Source organism: Ascidia mentula, chromosome 7 (assembly GCF_947561715.1).
Source record: "Ascidia mentula chromosome 7, kaAscMent1.1, whole genome shotgun sequence".
NCBI lineage: Eukaryota > Metazoa > Chordata > Ascidiacea > Phlebobranchia > Ascidiidae > Ascidia > Ascidia mentula.
The window spans coordinates 898005-919881 of NC_138572.1; the positions used below are offsets into that span (position 1 = coordinate 898005).

General features: G+C 36.6%; 3 long non-coding RNA genes across 7 annotated transcripts; all 3 read right to left on the bottom strand.

Annotated features, from left to right (window-relative positions):
* Positions 1 to 13242: 13242 nt before the first annotated feature.
* LOC145909110 (uncharacterized) lies at positions 13243 to 13987 on the bottom strand. Its single transcript, XR_014403102.1, has 2 exons — positions 13755 to 13987; positions 13243 to 13656 (listed from the first exon to the last, which is right to left on the bottom strand). It is a non-coding gene; the product is annotated as an uncharacterized LOC145909110 (long non-coding RNA).
* A 1841-nt stretch (positions 13988 to 15828) lies between these two features.
* Positions 15829 to 20189, bottom strand: LOC145909106 (uncharacterized). 5 transcript variants are annotated; one of them, XR_014403094.1, is made up of 9 exons: positions 19925 to 20189; positions 19437 to 19601; positions 18948 to 19137; positions 18596 to 18691; positions 18263 to 18482; positions 18110 to 18165; positions 17422 to 17638; positions 16665 to 16801; positions 15829 to 15979 (listed from the first exon to the last, which is right to left on the bottom strand). It is a non-coding gene; the product is annotated as an uncharacterized LOC145909106 (long non-coding RNA). The 5 variants fall into 5 exon arrangements; XR_014403095.1 differs by lacking the exons at positions 15829 to 15979; positions 16665 to 16801 and adding exons at positions 16963 to 16984; positions 17043 to 17192; XR_014403093.1 differs by having other exon boundaries at positions 15829 to 16801.
* A 954-nt stretch (positions 20190 to 21143) lies between these two features.
* LOC145909102 (uncharacterized) lies at positions 21144 to 21764 on the bottom strand. The gene is made up of 3 exons (XR_014403086.1): positions 21662 to 21764; positions 21317 to 21481; positions 21144 to 21231 (listed from the first exon to the last, which is right to left on the bottom strand). It is a non-coding gene; the product is annotated as an uncharacterized LOC145909102 (long non-coding RNA).
* Between the last annotated feature and the right edge of the window lie 113 nt (positions 21765 to 21877).

Below are 21877 nucleotides of genomic sequence, written 5' to 3' on the forward strand. Positions count from 1 at the left end.
CATACACAAAAAGATTATTCCGCTTTCGATTTCATAGCTGGTCGGTTCTCATTAACTTTGTGGAAACATTTCACAAAATTGTACTTGCCATTGAGACGAGGAATAAATTAAATTATGGATTATTCCAAACACTCTTTTTAAGCGCTGCAAACCAAGCTTAAAGTTAAATTAGTAACAAACACGTTTAAGATTGGACAAACAACAACTTTATCGAGGGAAATTGATTCAATAACTTAAGTGTGAATTTTGCATTTTTATTGTGTTTGAACCACAGGCACTCGCCAAATTCATATATCATAGTGATGGTTTTCAACAATTGAATTCGTAAGAGTGTCGCGCTGGATTGGCGATGTGTTTTAAGCGCAATAAAAACTAAGTAAACGGCAAGTTAAGCGAGCACAATATGAAATATGAAGATTAATTACACGAGCAAACAGTGCGTACTGTCATAAGCCGAGCTCGGCCATTAATTAATGTTTACTTGTGATAAACGAGGTGTTCAAAGATCCTGCTTACGTCATAGTGCGTGACTAGGTCGTGGCTGAAGCGAACTTTGTTCATCATATTGCATGATATTATGGAGGAAAGTGCTCTATGTTACATTTAGGAGTCCGTTGTACTGAAAGTTTAGATTTAACAACTAATTGAGCGATTTGCACAAATGACATTTTTTTAGTCATTTATTATTCAAACCATTAATTAAATGTATTATTTGGTAAAGGTTTTTGCGTGACAAAACCAGATAAAAAATAATAATAAACATTGGAAGCTTCGGTGACAAGGCCGACACAGAACGAACCAAATATTACAACAACAAATCTGCGCACAAATGTCATTGATACAACGACCACCGACATATTTTAATTTCCTGAAGTAAACAATTGAATCTACACAGAAAAGTCGTAATCACAACCGATATTGTAGTTGGTAAACATTCTTAACTATGCACCTTCACTTAATCTAAAATATCGCTTGAATGATCGAAATCGAAATTATCGGCAACTTATAGGGAAATTACGCAAAGGCGACAAAAACGACGACGGTGTTAAGTTGTGATTTATGCATCGGAAGCCTAGCGGTATAAGTTCTTGCGTGGACAAGCAAGTCGATAGCGCTTCGAGTCGAACATTGGAATAATAATATTTGTTTTTGATAAGACGAAACACCTGAAGTGCTTTGTTCAAATTAGGGCAGACTTTAAACAGCGCTAATACGTGAGACAAACTTGTTGTTTCATGGCAGGCCTGGTGGAACGGTTGATCACCACGAATATCAGAAGCCGAACTTTGCCCATAATTAACGATATGCTTGTGATAAAACTAAACTATTGCCCTCTTGCAAAACAATCCACAACACTTCCAAAAAACTGCAAACCCAAGACCAATCACACCTACACATTGTAGTGTTTTCTGCATATTCTTTTTTTTATCCGTTGTTTCCTGTATTTTAGCTACCTTTAATGTAGAAACATAACACGATTTTCTGCACTGCACAGTAGTAAAGTCGCTCGGTAACATATGTTAACTTATTGGTTCAATAGTGAGCATCTTGAAACCTTGATACCACGCACGCTCGGTTTCAATGATGCTTCTATGCCAAGGAACACTGCGGTTTCTTCAAGTGCACGGGGTTTCGAATCCACTTATGAAAAACGGAACCATCAGGGCGCGCAACTGGCAACGTCGGTTAAAGTCATTGGGGTTTGTTTTACAAAAAAATGCAACACTTTAAATAAATGCTTGCCACATACACAAAAAGATTATTCCGCCTTTGATTTCATGTCGGTTCTCATTAACTTTGTGGAAACATTTCACAAAATTGTACTTGCCATTGAGACGAGAAATAAATTAAATTATCGCTTATTCCAAACACTCTTTTTAAGCGCTGCAAACTAAGCTTAAAGTTAAATTAGTAACAAACACGTTTAAGATTGGGCAAACAACAACTTTATCGAGGGAAATTGATTCAATAACTTAAGTGTAAATTTTGCTTTTTTATTGAGTTTGAACCACAGGCACTCGCCAAATTCATATATCATATAGTGATGGTTTTCAACAATTGAATTTGTAAGAGTGTCTTGCTGGATTGGCGATGTGTTTTGAGCTCAATTGTAAACTAAGTAAACGGCAAGTTAAGCGAGCACAATATGAAATATGAAAATTAATTACACGAGCAAACAGTGCGTACTGTCATAAGCCGAGCTCGGCCATTAATTAATGTTTACTTGTGATAAACGAGGTGTTCAAAGATCCTGCTTACGTCATAGTGCGTGACTAGGTCGTGGCTGAAGCGAACTTTGTTTATCGTATTGCATGATATTATGGAGGAAAGTGCTCTGTGTTACATTTAGAAGTCCGTTGTACTGAAAGTGTAGATTTAACAACTAATTGAGCGATTTGCACAAATGACATTTTTTTAGTCATTTATTATTCAAACCATTAATTAAATGTATTATTTGGTAAAGGTTTTTGCGTGACAAAACCAGCTAAAAAATAATAATAAACATTGGAAGCTTCGGTGACAAGGCCGACACAGAACGAACCACATATTACAACAACAAATCTGCGCACAAATGTCATTGAAACAACGACCACCGACATATTTTAATTTCCTGAAGTAAACAATTGAATCTACACAGAAAAGTCGCAATCACAACCGATATTGTAGTTGGTAAACATTCTTAACTAGACACCTTCACTTAATCTAAAATATCGCTTGAATGATCGAAATCGAAATTATCGCCAACTTATAGAGAAATTACGCAAAGGCGACAAAAACGACGACGATGTTAAGTTGTGATTTATGCGTCGGCAGCCTAGCGGCATAAGTTCTTGCGTGGACAAGAGTCGTTAGCGCTTCGAGCCGAACATTGGAATAATAATATTTGTTTTTGATAAGACGAAACACCTGAAGTGCTTTGTTCAAATTAGGGCAGACTTTAAACAGCGCTAATACGTGAGACAAACTTGTTGTTTCATGGCAGGCCTGGTGGAACGACCAATCACCACGAATATCAGAAGCCGAACTTTGCCCGTAATTAACGATATGCTTGTGATAAAATTGAACTATTGCCCTCTTGCAAAACATTCCACAACACTTCCAAAAAACTGCAAACCCAAGACCAATCACACCAACACATTGTAGTGTTTTCTGCATATTCGTTTTTTTATCTCCGTCGTTTCCTGTATTTTAGCTACCTTTAATGTAGAAACATAACACGATTTTCCGCACTGCACAGTAGTAAAGTCGCTCGGTAACATGTGTTCACTCATTGGTTCAATATTGAGCATCTTGAAACCTTGATACCACGAAAGCTCGGTTTCAATGATGCTTCTATGCCGAGGAACACTGTGGTTTCTTTAAGTGCACGGGGTTTCGAATCCACTTTTGTAAAAACGGAACCATCAGGGCGCCCAACTGGCAACGTCGGTTAAAGTCATTGGGGTTTGTTTTACAAAAAAATGCAACACTTTAAATAAATGCTTGCCACATACACAAAAAGATTATTCCGCCTTTGATTTCATGTCGGTTCTCATTAACTTTGTGGAAACATTTCACAAAATTGTACTTGCCATTGAGACGAGAAATAAATTAAATTATCGCTTATTCCAAACACTCTTTTTAAGCGCTGCAAACTAAGCTTAAAGTTAAATTAGTAACAAACACGTTTAAGATTGGGCAAACAACAACTTTATCGAGGGAAATTGATTCAATAACTTAAGTGTAAATTTTGCTTTTTTATTGAGTTTGAACCACAGGCACTCGCCAAATTCATATATCATATAGTGATGGTTTTCAACAATTGAATTTGTAAGAGTGTCTTGCTGGATTGGCGATGTGTTTTGAGCTCAATTGTAAACTAAGTAAACGGCAAGTTAAGCGAGCACAATATGAAATATGAAAATTAATTACACGAGCAAACAGTGCGTACTGTCATAAGCCGAGCTCGGCCATTAATTAATGTTTACTTGTGATAAACGAGGTGTTCAAAGATCCTGCTTACGTCATAGTGCGTGACTAGGTCGTGGCTGAAGCGAACTTTGTTTATCGTATTGCATGATATTATGGAGGAAAGTGCTCTGTGTTACATTTAGAAGTCCGTTGTACTGAAAGTGTAGATTTAACAACTAATTGAGCGATTTGCACAAATGACATTTTTTTAGTCATTTATTATTCAAACCATTAATTAAATGTATTATTTGGTAAAGGTTTTTGCGTGACAAAACCAGCTAAAAAATAATAATAAACATTGGAAGCTTCGGTGACAAGGCCGACACAGAACGAACCACATATTACAACAACAAATCTGCGCACAAATGTCATTGAAACAACGACCACCGACATATTTTAATTTCCTGAAGTAAACAATTGAATCTACACAGAAAAGTCGCAATCACAACCGATATTGTAGTTGGTAAACATTCTTAACTAGACACCTTCACTTAATCTAAAATATCGCTTGAATGATCGAAATCGAAATTATCGGCAACTTATAGAGAAATTACGCAAAGGCGACAAAAACGACGACGATGTTAAGTTGTGATTTATGCATCGGCAGCCGAGCGGTATAGGTTCTTGCGTGGACAAGCAATGCGTTAGCGCTTCGAGTCGAACATTGGAATAATAATATTTGTTTTTGATAAGACGAAACACCTGAAGTGCTTTGTTCAAATAAGGGCAAACTTTAAACAGCGCTAATACATGAGACAAACTTGTTGTTTCATGGCAGGCCTTGTGGAACGACCAATCACCACGAATATCAGAAGCCGAACTTTGCCCATAATTAACGATATGCTTGTGATAAAACTGAACTATTGCCCTCTTGCAAAACATTCCACAACACTTCCAACAAACTGCAAACCCAAGACCAATCACACCTACACATTGTAATATTTTTCTGCATCTTCTGTTTTTTTATCCGTCGTTTCCTGTATTTTAGCTACCTTTAATGTAGAAACATAACACGATTTTCCGCACTGCACAGTAGTAAAGTCGCTCGGTAACATATGTTCACTCATTGGTTCAATATTGAGCATCTTGAAACCTCGATGCCACGAAAGCTCGGTTTCAATGATGCTTCTATGCCAAGGAACACTGCGGTTTCTTCCAGTGCACGGGGTTTCGAATCAACTTTTGTAAAAACGGAACCATCAGGGCGCGCAACTGGCAACGTCGGTTAAAGTCATTGGGGTTTGTTTTACAAAAAAATACAACACCTTAAATAAATGCTTCTTCACATACACAAAAAGATTATTCCGCTTTCGATTTCATAGCTGGTCGGTTCTCATTAACTTTGTGGAAACATTTCACAAAATTGTACTTGCCATTGAGACGAGAAATAAATTGAATTATGGATTATTCCAAACACTCTTTTTAAGCGCTGCAAACTAAGCTTAAAGTTAAATTAGTAACAAACACGTTTAAGATTGGGCAAACAACAACTTTATCGAGGGAATTTAATTCAATAACTTAAGTGTGAATTTTGCTTTTTTATTGAGTTTGAACCACAGCCACTCGCCAAATTCATATATCATAGTGATGGTTTTCAACAATTGAATTCGTAAGAGTGTCTTGCCGGATTGGCGATGTGTTTTAAGCGCAATTATAAACTAAGTAAACGGCAAGTTAAGCGAGCACTATATGAAATATGAAGAATAATTACACGAGCAAACAGTGTGTTCGACCACGGGCTGAGATCTGCCATTAAATAATGTTTACTTGTGATAAAACGAGGTGTTGAAGTAACCTCTACTTGCTTACGTCATATCACGAGACGCGGTCGTGGCTGAAGCAAACTTTAGTGATGTTAGAAATATTATGGAGGAAAATGCTCTGTGTTATATTTCCAATGACGTTGCTCTGAAACTGGGGATTTACCAACAGAGATTTGCACACATGCGTTGCCATGCAACGAAGAACGTTGCTCTAATATTTGTAAACCAGTGAGTGGTTCTAAATCCTCATGAATCGGTAACGTACTATAAACAAATCGGTACAAATATTTTTTGAAAAGGTCCAACCAGAATTTTTGAAAGGGAGTGTCAAAATGGGATTGGAGCATTTCCCCGTATTGCCAACTTTATTTTTTTCAGTTTTTTTGGAAGCCCACGGTATCAAACCTTTAGGTCGTGTATTTGCAAATGCAATATACCTTACTGTTAATAAAACTAATAATCAAAAACATGTTTGCCTAACGCTTTGAAAATATACCAATTTTTCGAATTTAGTATAAATATGCATACCTATTGGCAACAAAGCGCGCAACCAGTGATTGGACACGTCATATTATGATTGGTGAGTCATAACTAAAGGATTATTTTGCGTCACAATGCCTTTTAGCTTTTCATGTTTGGATATTTTGGACTTAATTTGCTGTTGTTGCTGATATTATTAGAATGCGATGTATTGTTTCAAGCACATAAATATTAGAAGAATTTTGAGCAATGAAATTAATTGGTTTTAATATTGGTTAAAACGTTTGTGACCCACGATAACTGTCTTCATTTTAAAGTGGCCTTAAATTGTTGGGTAAGCCTGGCTTGCTGTTTAAAGTAATGATTTATGCATCGGAAGCCTAGCGGCATAAGTTCTTGCGTGGACAAACAAGTTATTACACCTCCAGCCAAATATTGACCTATAATATTTGTTTTTGATAAGACGAAACACCTGAAGTGCTTTGTTCAAATAAGGGCAAACTTTAAACAGCGCTAATACGTGAGACAAACTTGTTGTTTCATGGCAGGCCTGGTGGAACGGTTGATCAACACGAATATCAGAAGCCGAACTTTGCCCGTAATTAACGATATGCTTGTGATAAAACTGAACTATTGCCCTCTTGCAAAACATTCCACAACACTTCCTAAAAACTGCAAACCCAAGACCAATCACACCTACACATTGTAATATTTTTCTGCATCCTCTGTTTTTTTTATCTCCGTCGTTTCCTGTATTTTAGCTACCTTTAATGTAGAAACATCACACGATTTTCCGCACTGCACAGTAGTAAAGTCGCTCGGTAACATATGTTCACTCATTGGTTCAATATTGAGCATCTTGAAACCTTGATACCACGCAAGCTCGGTTTCAATGATGCTTCTATGCCAAGGAACACTGCGGTTTCTTCCAGTGCACGGGGTTTCGAATCCACTTTTGTAAAAACGGAACCATCAGGGCGCGCAACTGGCAACGTCGGTTAAAGTCATTGGGGTTTCTTTCACAAAAAAATGCAACACCTTAAATAAATGCTTGCCACATACACAAAAAGATTATTCCGCTTTCGATTTCATAGCTGGTCGGTTCTCATTAACTTTGTGGAAACATTTCACAAAATTGTACTTGCCATTAAGACGAGAAATAAATTAAATTATAGATTATTCCAAACACTCTTTTTAAGCGCTGCAAACTAAGCTTAAAGTTAAATTAGTAACAAACACGTTTAAGATTGGGAAAACAACAACTTTATCGAGGGAAATTGATTCAATAACTTAAGTGTAAATTTTGCTTTTTTATTGAGTTTGAACCACAGGCACTCGCCAAATTCATATATCATAGTGATGGTTTTCAACAATTGAATTCGTAAGAGTGTCGTGCTGGATTGGCGATGTGTTTTGAGCGCATTTGTAAACTAAGTAAACGGCAAGTTAAGCGAGCACAATATGAAGAATAATTACACGAGCAAACAGTGCGTACTGTCAAAAGCCGAGCTCTGCCATTAATTAATGTTTACTTGTGATAAACAAGGTGTTGAAGTAGCCTCCACTTGCTTACGTCATATCGCGCGACGCGGTCGTGGCTGAAGCGAACTTTGTTTATATTGTGTATTATTATGAAGGAAAGTGCTCTATGTTACATTTAGGAGTCCGTTGTACTGAAAGTATAGATTTAACAACTAATTGAGCGATTTGCACAAATGACATTTTTTTAGTCATGTATTATTCAAACCATTAATTAAATGTATTATTTGGTAAAGGTTTTTGCGTGACAAAACCAGCTAAAAAATAATAATAAACATTGGAAGCTTCGGCGACAAGGCCGACACAGAACGAACCAAATATTACAACAACAAATCTGTGCACAAATGTCATTGTAACAATGACCACCGACATATTTTAATTTCCTGAAGTGAACAATTGAATCTACACAGAAAAGTCGTAATCACAACCGATATTGTAGTTGGTAAACATTCTTAACTAGACACCTTCACTTAACCAAAAATATCGCTTGAATGATCGAAATCGAAATTGTCGCCAACTTATAGAGAAATTACGCAAAGGCGACAAAAACGACGACGATGTTAAGTTGTGATTTATGCATCGGCAGCCTAGCGGTATAGGTTCTTGCGTGGACAAGCAAGTCGTTAGCGCTTCGAGTCGAACATTGGAATAATAATATTTGTTTTTGATAAGACGAAACACCTGAAGTGCTTTGTTCAAATTAGGGCAGACTTTAAACAGCGCTAATACGTGAGACAAACTTGTTGTTTCATGGCAGGCCTTGTGGAACGACCAATCACCACGAATATCAGAAGCCGAACTTTGCCCGTAATTAACGATATGCTTGTGATAAAACTGAACTATTGCCCTCTTGCAAAACATTCCACAACACTTCCAAAAAACTGCAAACCCAAGACCAATCACACCTACACATTGTAATGTTTTTCTGCATCTTCTGTTTTTTTATCTCCGTCGTTTCCTGTATTTTAGCTACCTTTAATGTAGAAACATAACACGATTTTCCGCACTGCACAGTAGTAAAGTCGCTCGGTAACATATGTTCACTCATTGGTTCAATATTGAGCATCTTGAAACCTTGATACCACGCAAGCTCGGTTTCAATGATGCTTCTATGCCAAGGAACACTGAGGTTTCTTCAAGTGCACGGGGTTTCGAATCCACTTTTGTAAAAACGGAACTATCAGGGCGCGCAACTGGCAACGTCGGTTAAAGTCATTGGGGTTTGTTTTACAAAAAATGCAACACCCTAAATAAATGCCTCTTCACATACACAAAAAGATTATTCCGCTTTCGATTTCATAGCTGGTCGGTTCTCATTAACTTTGTGGAAACATTTCACAAAATTGTACTTGCCATTAAGACGAGAAATAAATTAAATTATGGATTATTCCAAACACTCTTTTTAAGCGCTGCAAACTAAGCTTAAAGTTAAATTAGTAACAAACACGTTTAAGATTGGGCAAACAACAACTTTATCGAGGGAAATTGATTCAATAACTTAAGTGTAAATTTTGCTTTTTTATTGAGTTTGAACCACAGGCACTCGCCAAATTCATATATCATATAGTGATGGTTTTCAACAATTGAATTCGTAAGAGTGTCTTGCTGGATTGGCGATGTGTTTTGAGCGCATTTGTAAACTAAGTAAACGGCAAGTTAAGCGAGCACAATATGAAATATGAAGATTAATTACACGAGCAAACAGTGCGTACTGTCATAAGCCGAGCTCGGCCATTAATTAATGTTTACTTGTGATAAACAAGGTGTTGAAGTAGCCTCTACTTGCTTACGTCATATCGCGCGACGCGGTCGTGGCTGAAGCGAACTTTGTTTATATTGTGTATTATTATGAAGGAAAGTGCTCTATGTTACATTTAGAAGTCCGTTGTACTGAAAGTGTAGATTTAACAACTAATTGAACGATTTGCACAAATGATATTTTTTTAGTCATGTATTATTCAAACCATTAATTAAATCTATTATTTGGTAAAGGTTTTTGCGTGACAAAACCAGCTATAAAATAATAATAAACATTGGAAACTTCGGTGACAAGGCCGACACAGAACGAACCAAATATTACAACAACAAATCTGCGCACAAATGTCATTGATACAACGACCACCGACATATTTCAATTTCCTGAAGTAAACAATTGGATCTACACAGAAAAGTCGCAACCACAACCGATATTGTAGTTGGTAAACATTCTTAACTAGCCTTCACTTAATCTAAAATATCGCTTGAATGATCGAAATCGAAATTATCGCCAACTTATAGAGAAATGAAGCAAAGGCGACAAAAACGACGACGGTGTTAAGTTGTGATTTATGCATCGGAAGTCTAGCGGCATAGGTTCTTGCGTGGACAAGAGTCGTTAGCGCTTCGAGTCGAACATTGGAATAATAATAATTGTTTTTGATAAGACGAAACACCTGAAGTGCTTTGTTCAAATTAGGGCAGACTTTAAACAGCGCTAATACGTGAGACAAACTTGTTGTTTCATGGCAGGCCTGGTGGAACGGTTGATCACCACGAATATCAGAAGCCGAACTTTGCCCATAATTAACGATATGCTTGTGATAAAACTGAACTATTGCCCTCTTGCAAAACAATCCACAACACTTCCAAAAAACTGCAAACCCAAGACCAATCACACCTACACATTGTAATATTTTTCTGCATATTCGTTTTTTTTTATCCGTTGTTACCTGTATTTTAGCTACCTTTAATGTAGAAACATCACACGATTTTCCGCACTGCACAGTAGTAAAGTCGCTCGGTAACATATGTTCACTCATTGGTTCAATATTGAGCATCTTGAAACCTTGATACCACGAAAGCTCGGTTTCAATGATGCTTCTATGCCAAGGAACACTGCGGTTTCTTCAAGTGCACGGGGTTTCGAATCCACTTTTGTGAAAACGGAACCATCAGGGCGCGCAACTGGCAACGTCGGTTAAAGTCATTGGGGTTTGTTTCACAAAAAAAATGCAACCCCTTAAATAAATGCTTGCCACATACACAAAAAGATTATTCCGCTTTCGATTTCATAGCTGGTCGGTTCTCATTAACTTTGTGGAAACATTTCACAAAATTGTACTTGCCATTGAGACGAGAAATAAATTCAATTATGGATTATTCCAAACACTCTTTTTAAGCGCTGCAAACTAAATTAGTAACAAACACGTTTAAGATTGGGCAAACAACAACTTTATCGAGGGAAATTGATTCAATAACTTAAGTTTAAATTTTGCTTTTTTATTGAGTTTGAACCACAGGCACTCGCCAAATTCATATATCATATAGTGATGGTTTTCAACAATTGAATTCGTAAGAGTGTCTTGCCGGATTGGCGATGTGTTTTAAGCGCAATTGTAAACTAAGTAAACGGCAAGTTAAGCGAGCACAATATGAAATATGAAGATTAATTACACGAGCAAACAGTGCGTACTGTCATAAGCCGAGCTCGGCCATTGATTAATGTTTACTTGTGATAAACAAGGTGTTGGAGTAGCCTCTACTTGCTTACGTCATACTACGTGACGCAGTCGTGGCTGAAGCGAACTTTATTGATGTTAGAAATATTATGGAGGAAAATGCTCTGTGTTATATTTCCAATGTCGTTGCACTGAAACTGGGGATTTACCAACAGAGATTTGCACACGTGCGTTGCCATGAAACAAATGACGTTGCTCTTATTTCCATGCCACAGTGAGATATAATGATCATGCATTTTGCATCATACATCCGGAAGCCGACATGCGTTAATTTAAAGTTACTATGTTCAAAAAGGTGACAGAATATAAGCACTTGATTCAACAGGCGAATCTACCAGAAACATATTTTCCATAGATAAATATAAGCTATATTTTTTGATGCAAATATGTGTCATATTTACACAGAAAAGTCGCAATCACAACCGATATTGTAGTTGGTAAACATTTCTATTCACCTTCACATATAATGCTTGCTGGTGCACTGCTTTTGTAAGCGACTGACTAGTAAACGACTTTATCAGCACGAGCTTTCGCGAGCGTGATCTCGCTTCTTCAGGTGCAGCAAATTTGCACGGCAAATTGAAGAAATTGAATTATTCACCTTCACCTTATCCAAAATATCACTCAAATGATCGAAATCAAAATTATCGCCAACTCATAGAGAAATTACGCAAAGCCGAAAAAAACGACGACGGTTTAAAGTAATGATTTACGCATCGGCAGCCTAGCGACATAAGTTCTTGGGTGGACAAACAAGTTATTACACCTCCAGCCGAATATTCACCTATAATATTTGTTTTTGATAAGACGAAACACCTGAAGTGCTTTGTTCAAATTAGGGCAGACTTTAAACAGCGCTGATTACGTGAGACAAACTTGGCTTGGTGTAACTGACTGCTTGTAACTTACTATAGTTTTACAAATTATTCTACAAGAAACTCCAGGATTTAATATAAGCTTGTTGTAACTATGAGAATTCAACTTGTATCAGTTCTCAAAGCAGGGACCGCATGTTAGAATAGCCCAGAGTCACCAAATCACCCCACCACCTCCATATCACACCGGTTCACGCACAAACTACTCTCACCAACACCTAAAACTGTCCAGACACAAAACGAGCCAGGTAGGGGAAGTTTAAAACCCCACGGTTCATTAGAACCTTTCCCAGCGACCAATGGCAAGTTTAAAATGGCTTGGCTGCGCCGTCTAGCGGATGAACCTAGAAATAACACTAAAACATCTATTTCGCCTGGGTATTCACTAGTTTTGACGTCAACACAATGTATCGTTGTTACGCCACACAAGCCTTTGTCCCTGTTTTCGTCTTGGTTAGTTGTCATGCACTGCTGTAGGTTGCTAAACCTTATTCTTTTTGTATGAATATGGACAATTTTAGGCAAATTTAATGGCCAGTTGTTTTTTGCTGCCTACAATTCTACGGTAAGCTGGCATTATTTATTGTGCTGTATAACTTCTTGGTAAATAACGTTAACCTTGTTTACGGTGATAAAAAAAGATGATTTGTTGGAAAACTCCGATATTTGTGACTCTGATCTCATAGTAGTTCAGTAAAGACCATTGTGTATTTAATTTCTTTGTATTTTTGGTCGCTATTTCTACGCTTGTGTAGAAACCGCAGCGCCTTCGGAATAAAGTTTATCGGTTTCTGTTGACCGGAGCGCTTTGTGACTTACGGACTAATGTAGAAATCCCCGCCTGGTGCTCTGTCCGGGACCAAAGGGTCACGCCCGCCGAACTGCTAAGGGCCTCGCAACACTGGTTAACACCCAAAGATATTGAAGGGTTCGGATGGTTTGACGGAGTTGCATCTCCGCGAATCCAACATCAAGTCTGTCAAGAAAGTTTCGGTCTGACACCATGTTGGCCGCAGTTCCCGTCAACGATGGTAGTGATGTAGGAAACCACATGTTGGGATCTAGGAGACAAAATGTTGTAACCAATGAGACCACATTGCGATCTGAGTTAGACTGAACGTTAGGATCTCTGAGACCAAAAGTGATGAATTGTTTATTTGTGGAAATAGTCGCAAATATGTCGGGCGATATCAAAGACAGAAACAAAGAGATAATTGCTGCGATTACGCGACAAAGGAAACTTAGAAAAAGTAGCGCAAATTGAAAGTTTACGTTTCCACAACCGATGCCTCAACTTGTGACCCCAGATAGTGTGAAGGTTTGTTGGTGTCAACGCATGACAAGAACCACACTGTCACCACCACGTGTATAAGTGCCGTCGTTCTTAAAAACAAGATTGGACATTGTTTGTGGACTCGATTTAACCATACAGTAGTAAACAGTGCACATTGTCAAGCTTAAACAGCCAAGTAGGCGACTGCAATTCTCATGGACAAATATGCGAAAACTGTTTTTGTCCAATTAGGCAAGCATGCTGACTGCACAAATCGACTGCAAACATAGAAATAGGTTAGTAATGGAACAGAAAAGTGCATGGATTTCATTTAAATTAAAATTGTGATTGTGTACTAAAATCCAAGCTGACATACTGATTATTTGGGAGAATATTCGAATTCAGAAAAAGTGAGATCCTGTGTAGAACGACATTGTCCCCGTAGACTTTCCACTTGAATGATTTGCAACAGTATAGTTGGGAATGATCACATAGTGAGGTTTTCCTCTTCAATAATTAGGTCATGTGAATCCTTTGATTTGTAGTAACCTGTAAACACCCACCCCGGGCCCCGATCGCTGGTCTCATTGGTTAACCTGTCACCATGGAAACAGCTCAATAATACTATTTGTTGTTTTAAAAGTTTATCAAGAAAACATAGCAAATCTATGCTCTTTATGAAACAGATTGCACACAAGAAACACTTACATTTGAGCTGAATTTAACACATGTGAAGCTGTAAGAAGGTAATGTCAAGTGTGGGGTTTACAGCATCTTAATAGATGTCTCCAATGTATGGAAACCTGTTGAAATTGAAAAAGTAAATTAGTTTTCTTGATGTTATGCGAATATCACATATCTTGCACACTTGCACAGAATGTCAAAATATAATCAATGATATTATTAATTAATACTTCATTATTTTGTAACAATTAAATAACAATGACTTATATCAATGGTGGGGAAGGTCAACCATAAAAACATAACCTTGTCGCAGACAATTCATAAAATATCATTTATGCAAAAGTTTTTGCATTGATTAAAAGCAATACTGCTTACCCCATGTTTGTCATCTTTCATTGTCATTTTCTGTTATGAGTAAGATTGCATTCCATCGGAGTGTGTTTAACTTCTAATATTACAATTTGGATGTTTTTTACCCAGGATTGCAGAGAAGTATTGGTGCTTACAACAACTCCATTATTTCCAGGCGTTATTTTCCAATCCTCAGGTTGGCATCGCTATGACTCTGCAAAAACATCACAGGTATTTAATGACTTTGCAATTAAAAGCATCAATGTTTGTAGAAGAGTTTTAGATAAAGACGTTTTTCTTGATGGTTCTTTTGCTTTTGTCAATAAATTCGAGAAACAACAACTACAGTCAGGCCTTTTTAATCTAAACTGCTTCGTTTCATCTAATATGTTTTAGTCTACATAAAGAGCCATCCAGCACATACTTTTATTAAATTCCACTTAACAAATGTAGGGGTCAACATAAAATCAAAAATGTGTTTGCCCTTTCTTTATTAACAAAGTCGATCTAACCTTTTTTGCACCAACTACAAGGATTCAATGTAGGGCAGGCATGTTGTTGGTGACCTTGTGAAAATTAGAGGTCATGACATTCTTTTTTTGTGTGTTTGTTTTGACCACACAGGGATTTGAATATTCTTGATGTTGCCTTGGTGATGTTTTACTCTTCAGTGCAACCTGGTGGATAAATGAAAAATGAAAGGTTTTGGGAGCACTGGCAACCCGCAACTAGAGTACCACTGAAACTTGGCAAATCTCAAACAAATGCATAATTATGACTGCCAAACACAAGAAATTACTGTTGTAAAGTTTATGCAGCAAAATAATGTTATATAGGCAGAGTTACACACACTTGTGATAATATAGCAATATATTCTCAATCCGTCTTTGACCTCAGGACAGAAAGCCGGAACAGGAATGTCGGTGGTGGCTTCACCGCAAGATTCTTCTTGCAGTTTGCTACCTGGGAATATACTACCGAGTTGTGCATCCCCGTAATAAATTGTGAAAAACTTCGTACAGCTAACCTAAATCTTGGTCAGTTAAAAGCCGAAAATGTTCCGTCCTTTGCGAGTTGTAAACAGCAATGTGGTTGGTTTCTCCAATGGAAGGCAATCTTCTCGTAATTCTAAACAGCAGAGAGCAACTACATGAAAATCTTTTAAAATCTCCAACTTTTTCCGAAAAGAGTTAACATTGTTGAATATTCATCAATTAGTATTAGAAGTATTGAATATAAATTGTCTTTACACATTACAAAGCCAGTTATCTTTTGGTAGAAAGCATTATCCATTCTTTTCTAGTTACAAATTCATTACTTTTTCGACCGAACATTTAGGCATAGGCAACACATATATATTTTGCACTATATTGTATAGAATAACAAACTAATGTTAGCTTACGGTAAGACGTAGGTAAGAGCTCCGTTGTAATATATCATGATGGATATGGTGTGAATACGAATAATGATTTGAAACTTAGTCCCTCTGCTTAATCTTGCCCTGCCCAGACGACAAAAGGGCCTTGCACTCCATTCATTTCCAGTTGGTCCGTTCTTGATGATTAGCTGTGTGTTACATACAAAGCGAAACCATTACAACCAGCAAGTTTATTCAATTCAATGTTTTACAGCATGATAATTTGTATTATCATAATCTCCCGATAGCAATATACCCAACAGAAACACATTCTACTTGAATAAGCTATACTGATGATGTTTTGAAGCATAGGCGATACATATACATATGAATATATCAATTGAAAAGCTTGCGAAATACCGACTCCGGATTTATTACAGAACTTGCTACAGTAAGTTGAAAGTTCGTTCAATTTATTGTAACCTTTCCCACCGACCAATGGCATATTTAAATTAGAATGGCTTGACAGCGCCGTCTAGCGGATGAACCAAAAGAAGGCACTAAAACATACGAACTTTTAATTCTAGCTGATTCTATTTGAAAATGGTTTGTTCATGCCAAAATAATGTTTTTGTGAAGTACATTGTTAGTTATCTAACTTAATCTTGCATGCCTCGTGTTATTACACTAGTGACCTGTAGTAACCCAGACGGACTGTACTGTTATGGAGGTGGTTTGAGTTTCTTCCCACTAAAAGATATGTTTGGGTGATAGTTTGCTTATCAAGCTATGAACGGTCGTTACATCGCTGCTTTTCTATGTCGTGTAAATATGTTTTCTATGTCACGTTATTTTATGAACAATAGTGTATATCGCTACTGAACTGCAACTCACAGCTAGGGTTGAGGCAAGGAAAATGTTTAAACCCCTCCGGACTCATGCAAGCAAAGAAAACTTTCGAAAATGCGTGCAGAGCATAATGGATTAGCGATCCATCGTCTTAACCACTCGGCCACCTCGTCGTCCAAAACCTGTTGTTAAATGAAATATTTACGTGAGATTTGTTTGAAAAAAATATTGTCTTGGAAAAATGACTTTAGTTTGGTTTAATATTGTCAGATACGATAAATTGCACTTACATAAACTTGTTAGATGGTTTGCCACATCCTTCGATAGTTCAGTTGGTGCGGCGGTAGAGTTTATCACAAATACATCTGAAGTACGCAGCATTTTAGGTAAAAGTACGTTTGAAAAAGAATGCATTAAACTAACTGGTTTTACAGGATTTCTTTCTTCCTGAGTATTACAAATGCCTTCACTATATTTAGTAAATAGTAAGCATGAAAGCTTTTCCATTCAAGGTTAGCAATTGTTACAGGCTTGAACAAATCTTTTTGCACTGTTTTGGTCAATTTTGCCCATCTTAAAAACAGTACAGTACATAATAAACGCGCTGCTTTCAGGTCGCAGTACTTTAGACAACTTGGCCATCCTGTTTTATATTATTTAATGTTTAGAAGTAGTTTTTAAGGCACAATTACAAACTTTTGTAAACGATGTTTGAAATGATTTTATCCCGTTCAATTAAATGCGTTGGTTTTCAAAACAAAAAAGCTGTCAAAATCACATAAAAAAATAAAAAAACACAAACCGGCGCAGTCTCAATCAATAATGTTGGTAATATTTGTCAGGAATCTGATAAGATGGAACATAGCTTGATGCCCTCGTGTAAATCCCAGGTTTGTTTATGTTTCCACAACTGATTCCCCAACTTGTGATATCCCAGATAGTGTGACATGCCGTGTTGGGGTCTAAACATGCCGAAGGACCCCCACTGTCACCCCGACATGTGTGCCAGTGCTGTCGTTCTGAAAAACAAGATTGGAAATTGTTTGTGGAAATATGTTTAGATAAGCAAGAACGACTCGATTTAACCATACAGTAGCTAACAGTGGAAAAAGAAAATTTCCACTCTTACTGCAGTAAACATTGTCAGGCTCAAACAGCCAAGTAGGCGACTGCAATTCTCATGGACGAATATGCTCATAGGCGCCACTGGTGGCTATTTTTTTGTAAAATAGAGATTTGTTCATTCTCATAAAAATGAAATACGATTTTCCCTTTCATTACTGTTGTCATGGATGTCACTTGCAGCTTGTGCAGTGTTAATACATAAAGATAAAAGAAATAGGGTAAGTTTGTACCACACCGAAAAGTTTTCAAGTAACATGTGCTTTGTATAATTTCACCTTTAGCATTACCCCAATAAACAAATTATATCCAGAAACATAGAAAACTTCCTGCACCCCTCATGCCCAAACCAGATATTCCATACTCACATTGTGAGGAAAACTGGTTTTGTCCAAGAGGCAAACACGTTGACTGCACAAATCGACTGCAAACATAGAAATAAGTTAGTAATGGGACAGAAAAGTACATAGATGACATTTGGATAACATTGTGATTGTTTACTAAAATCCAAGCTGACATACTGATTATATGAGAGAATATTCGAATTCGGAAAAAGTGAGATCTTGTGTACAACGACATTGTCCCCGTAGACTTTCCACTTGAATGATTTGCAACAGTATAGTTGGAAATGATCACATAGTGAGGTTTTCCTCTTCAATAATTAGGTCATGTGAATCCTTTGATTTGTAGTAACCTGTAACCACCCACCCTGGACCCCGATCGCTGGTCTCATTGGTTAACCTGTCACCATGGAAACAGGTCAATAATACTATTTGTTGTTTTAAAAGTTTATCAAGAAAACATGAGCAAATCTATGCTCTTTATGAAACAGATTGCAGACAAGAAACACTTACATTTGAGCTGAATTTAACACAATGTGAAGCTGTAAGAAGGTAATGTCAAGTGTGGGGTTTACAGCATCTTAATAGATGTCTCCAACGTATGGAAACCTGTTGAAATTGAAAAAGTAAATTAGTTTTCTTGATGTTATGTGAATATCACATATATTGCACACTTGTACAGAATGTCAAAATATAATCAATAATATTATTCATCAATACTTCATTATTTTGTAACAATTAAATAACAATGACTTATATCAATGGTGGGGAAGGTCAACAATAAAAACATAACCTTGTCGCAGACAATTCATAAAATATCATTTATGCAAAAGTTTTTGCATTGATTAAAAGCAATACTGCTTACCGTATATTTGTCATCTTTCATTGTCATTTTCTGTTATGAGTAAGATTGCATTCTATCGGAGTGTGTTTAACTTCTAATATTACAATTTGGGTGTTTTTTACCCAGGATTGCAGAGAAGTATTGGTGTTTACAACAACTAAATTATTTCCAGTCGTTATTTTCCAATCCTCAGGTTGGCATCGGTATGACTCTGCAAAAACAACACTGGTGTTTAATGACTTTGCAATTAAAAGCACCAATGTTTGTAAATGAGTTTTAGATAAAGAAGACTTTTTTTTAAGGTTCTTTTGCTTTTGTCAATAAATTCGAAAAACAACAACTAAAGTCAGACCTTTTTAATCTAAACTGCTTCGTTTCATCTAATATGTTTTAGTCTGCATAAAGAGCCATCCAGCACATACTTTTATTAAATTCCACTTAACATATGTAGGGGTCAACATAAAATCAAAAATGTGTTTGCTCTTTCTTTATTAGCAAAGTCAATCTAACCTTTTTTGCACCAACTACAAGGATTTAATGTAGGGCAGACATGTTGTTGATGACCTTGTGAAAACTAGAGGTCATGACATTCTTTTTTTGTGTGTTTGTTTTGACCACACAGGGATTTGAATATTCTTGATGTTGCCTTGGTGATGTTTTATTCTCCAGTGCAACCTGGTGGATAAATGAAAAATGAAAGGTTTTGTGACCACTGTCGACCCGCAACTAGAGTACCACTGAAATTTGGCAAATCTCAAACAAATGCATGATTATGACAGCCAAACATAACATGGTTTTAATGTAATAAAACAAAAAAAATAGTTGTCTAATAATGCTACAAGAAATTACTGTTGTAAAGTTTATGCAGCAAAATAATGTTATATAGGCATAGTTACACACACTTGTGATAATATAGCAATATCAATACCAAGGAAAAAGTATCACATAAGTTTTCAGTATTTCTTTCATTGAAATTTACATACAACAAAGTTAAATACCGCTTGTGGGACCCAACTTGTTTACTTGCGACGTCTTTTTCAGATCAAAATTTCCTGGGATTCCTTGTGCTGGTCAATCATCTAATTCAGTGACTCTAGACCTCTTTGTCCTGGAATATAAAGCAGTCAGAAAAGTCATTGACCTCTTTGATGTTTTGGTAAATCTGATCCTGCCAAGATTAAAGTACGGGGTGAAAGTCACAATGTGTTTTCCATATAACCAGGTTGTTACTTGCTTCTACTGTTTTGCATATATCCATGCTCATATTGTAAACTACACAAAATTTTTTTTGAAAAATAGGGGTTTATAAATTACTTAGAGTGAGTATTTAGAGGTTGTGGAAGACTCCCTGGCAACGCTCTATGAAGGGGTCGGCAACCCCTGGCACATTAATTTAATATTCATGACATGCCAAGTGATTTAGAAGTTCATACTTCAGCACTTTTACATGCGTTCGGGATTGGCTTGGGTTGCAAAGATACGTTAAAAAGATAAATGTCGAAGAATTACCCAATTTACACAATAAAATTTATATAATGATATAGGTAATGAGGTGGTGGCAACACAGTGGTAACAAGATAAGGGCAATATACTCTGGTTTGCACATACATAATTAAAAAACAAACATGTAATGTTTAAAACGTTGCCGATAAGATTGTTCTCATTACGTGTGTTTTATTCAGGTTTTGGATAAAACTTATTCTAGGATTTTTTTTATTTGGATTGACTCGAGGATTCATTGAAAAATAAACCCAGCAACTAACTTTTAAACAGAGCACAACTAAACCGCAAATAAGTATTTGTGTACAACAGACCAACACGAGACATACACTTACTTCATTAACCAACATATTCTCTTGTAACTTGATTCATGGACGTTGTCAGTTTGTGGGAATTTCACTCTTCATTTGCAATGAGATTTCTTGCATTTAAAACCAATTCATTGGAAAATCAGATATTTTGGGACAGTTGAAGTTTTAATTTTATTCCAAGACCAAGTAGATCCGTCTGTTACGTTCCTACATGACAACATTCTATTCCACAAACAACCCCTGGTATTCTTTCTTCTGAAAACTGGAATAAAAATGTCGGAAAACTTTCGTCTCACTTTCTGCTCCAGACATATTTCACTTTATATATTTCGTAGCAATTTTATTTACAGTAAAAAACATTTATTTTGAACAAATCACAAAAAAAACACAAATAATTCTGAAAGTCGCGTGTTTTGTTTCAATCCGGACCACTAGAGTCTGCATCGGATGCGAGGAAGGAATATTTACTGATCATCCAAACCCTTAACTCGCGGCTGAAAAAAAATCACAAAACTTTTAATTTCATCAAAATTAACAAAACCATGTTTTAATGCAAATATAAATTAAACAAATTCTTACCGGGTTTTTCAGTTTTTTATTCTCTTCTTCCAAGACTCGAATAGATTCGGAATCGAATCCGCATCCACGCAGCCACAACTCCTCATCCACTTTAGGGAGAATCCGACAAATATTTCCAACATATTTTTGTTCAAACTTGTTCAAACTCAGGTCGAGAATTCTCAACTATTTAAAATATAAAGATTGGTCGGAAATCTTTGTTTCAAACTTTTTTAAAACAGATTTTTTTTCTTAAAACCGGATTAAAATTAACTCCATGTTTTCACTTTTGATTAAAAAAAGTAAGTTTTATAAAAATATCATGGATTTAAACAAATATTTATTCTCAAAATAATGAAAACCAACCTTGGGTTCCATCTTCATAATCGCTTCACAGATCATGTTGAAAGTTTCGGAATTAAGTCCGCATTTCCTCAACCCCAGCACCAAACCGGGTTTTCGAATCCGTGGGAGGAAATCCGCGAGAGCGAAAACATCCGAAATCTTCAGTGGGATTTCGTATAAATTTAAATTCAACTTCCGAGGACAAGAGAGGGCGATTTCATCTCTGTATTTTTCGTC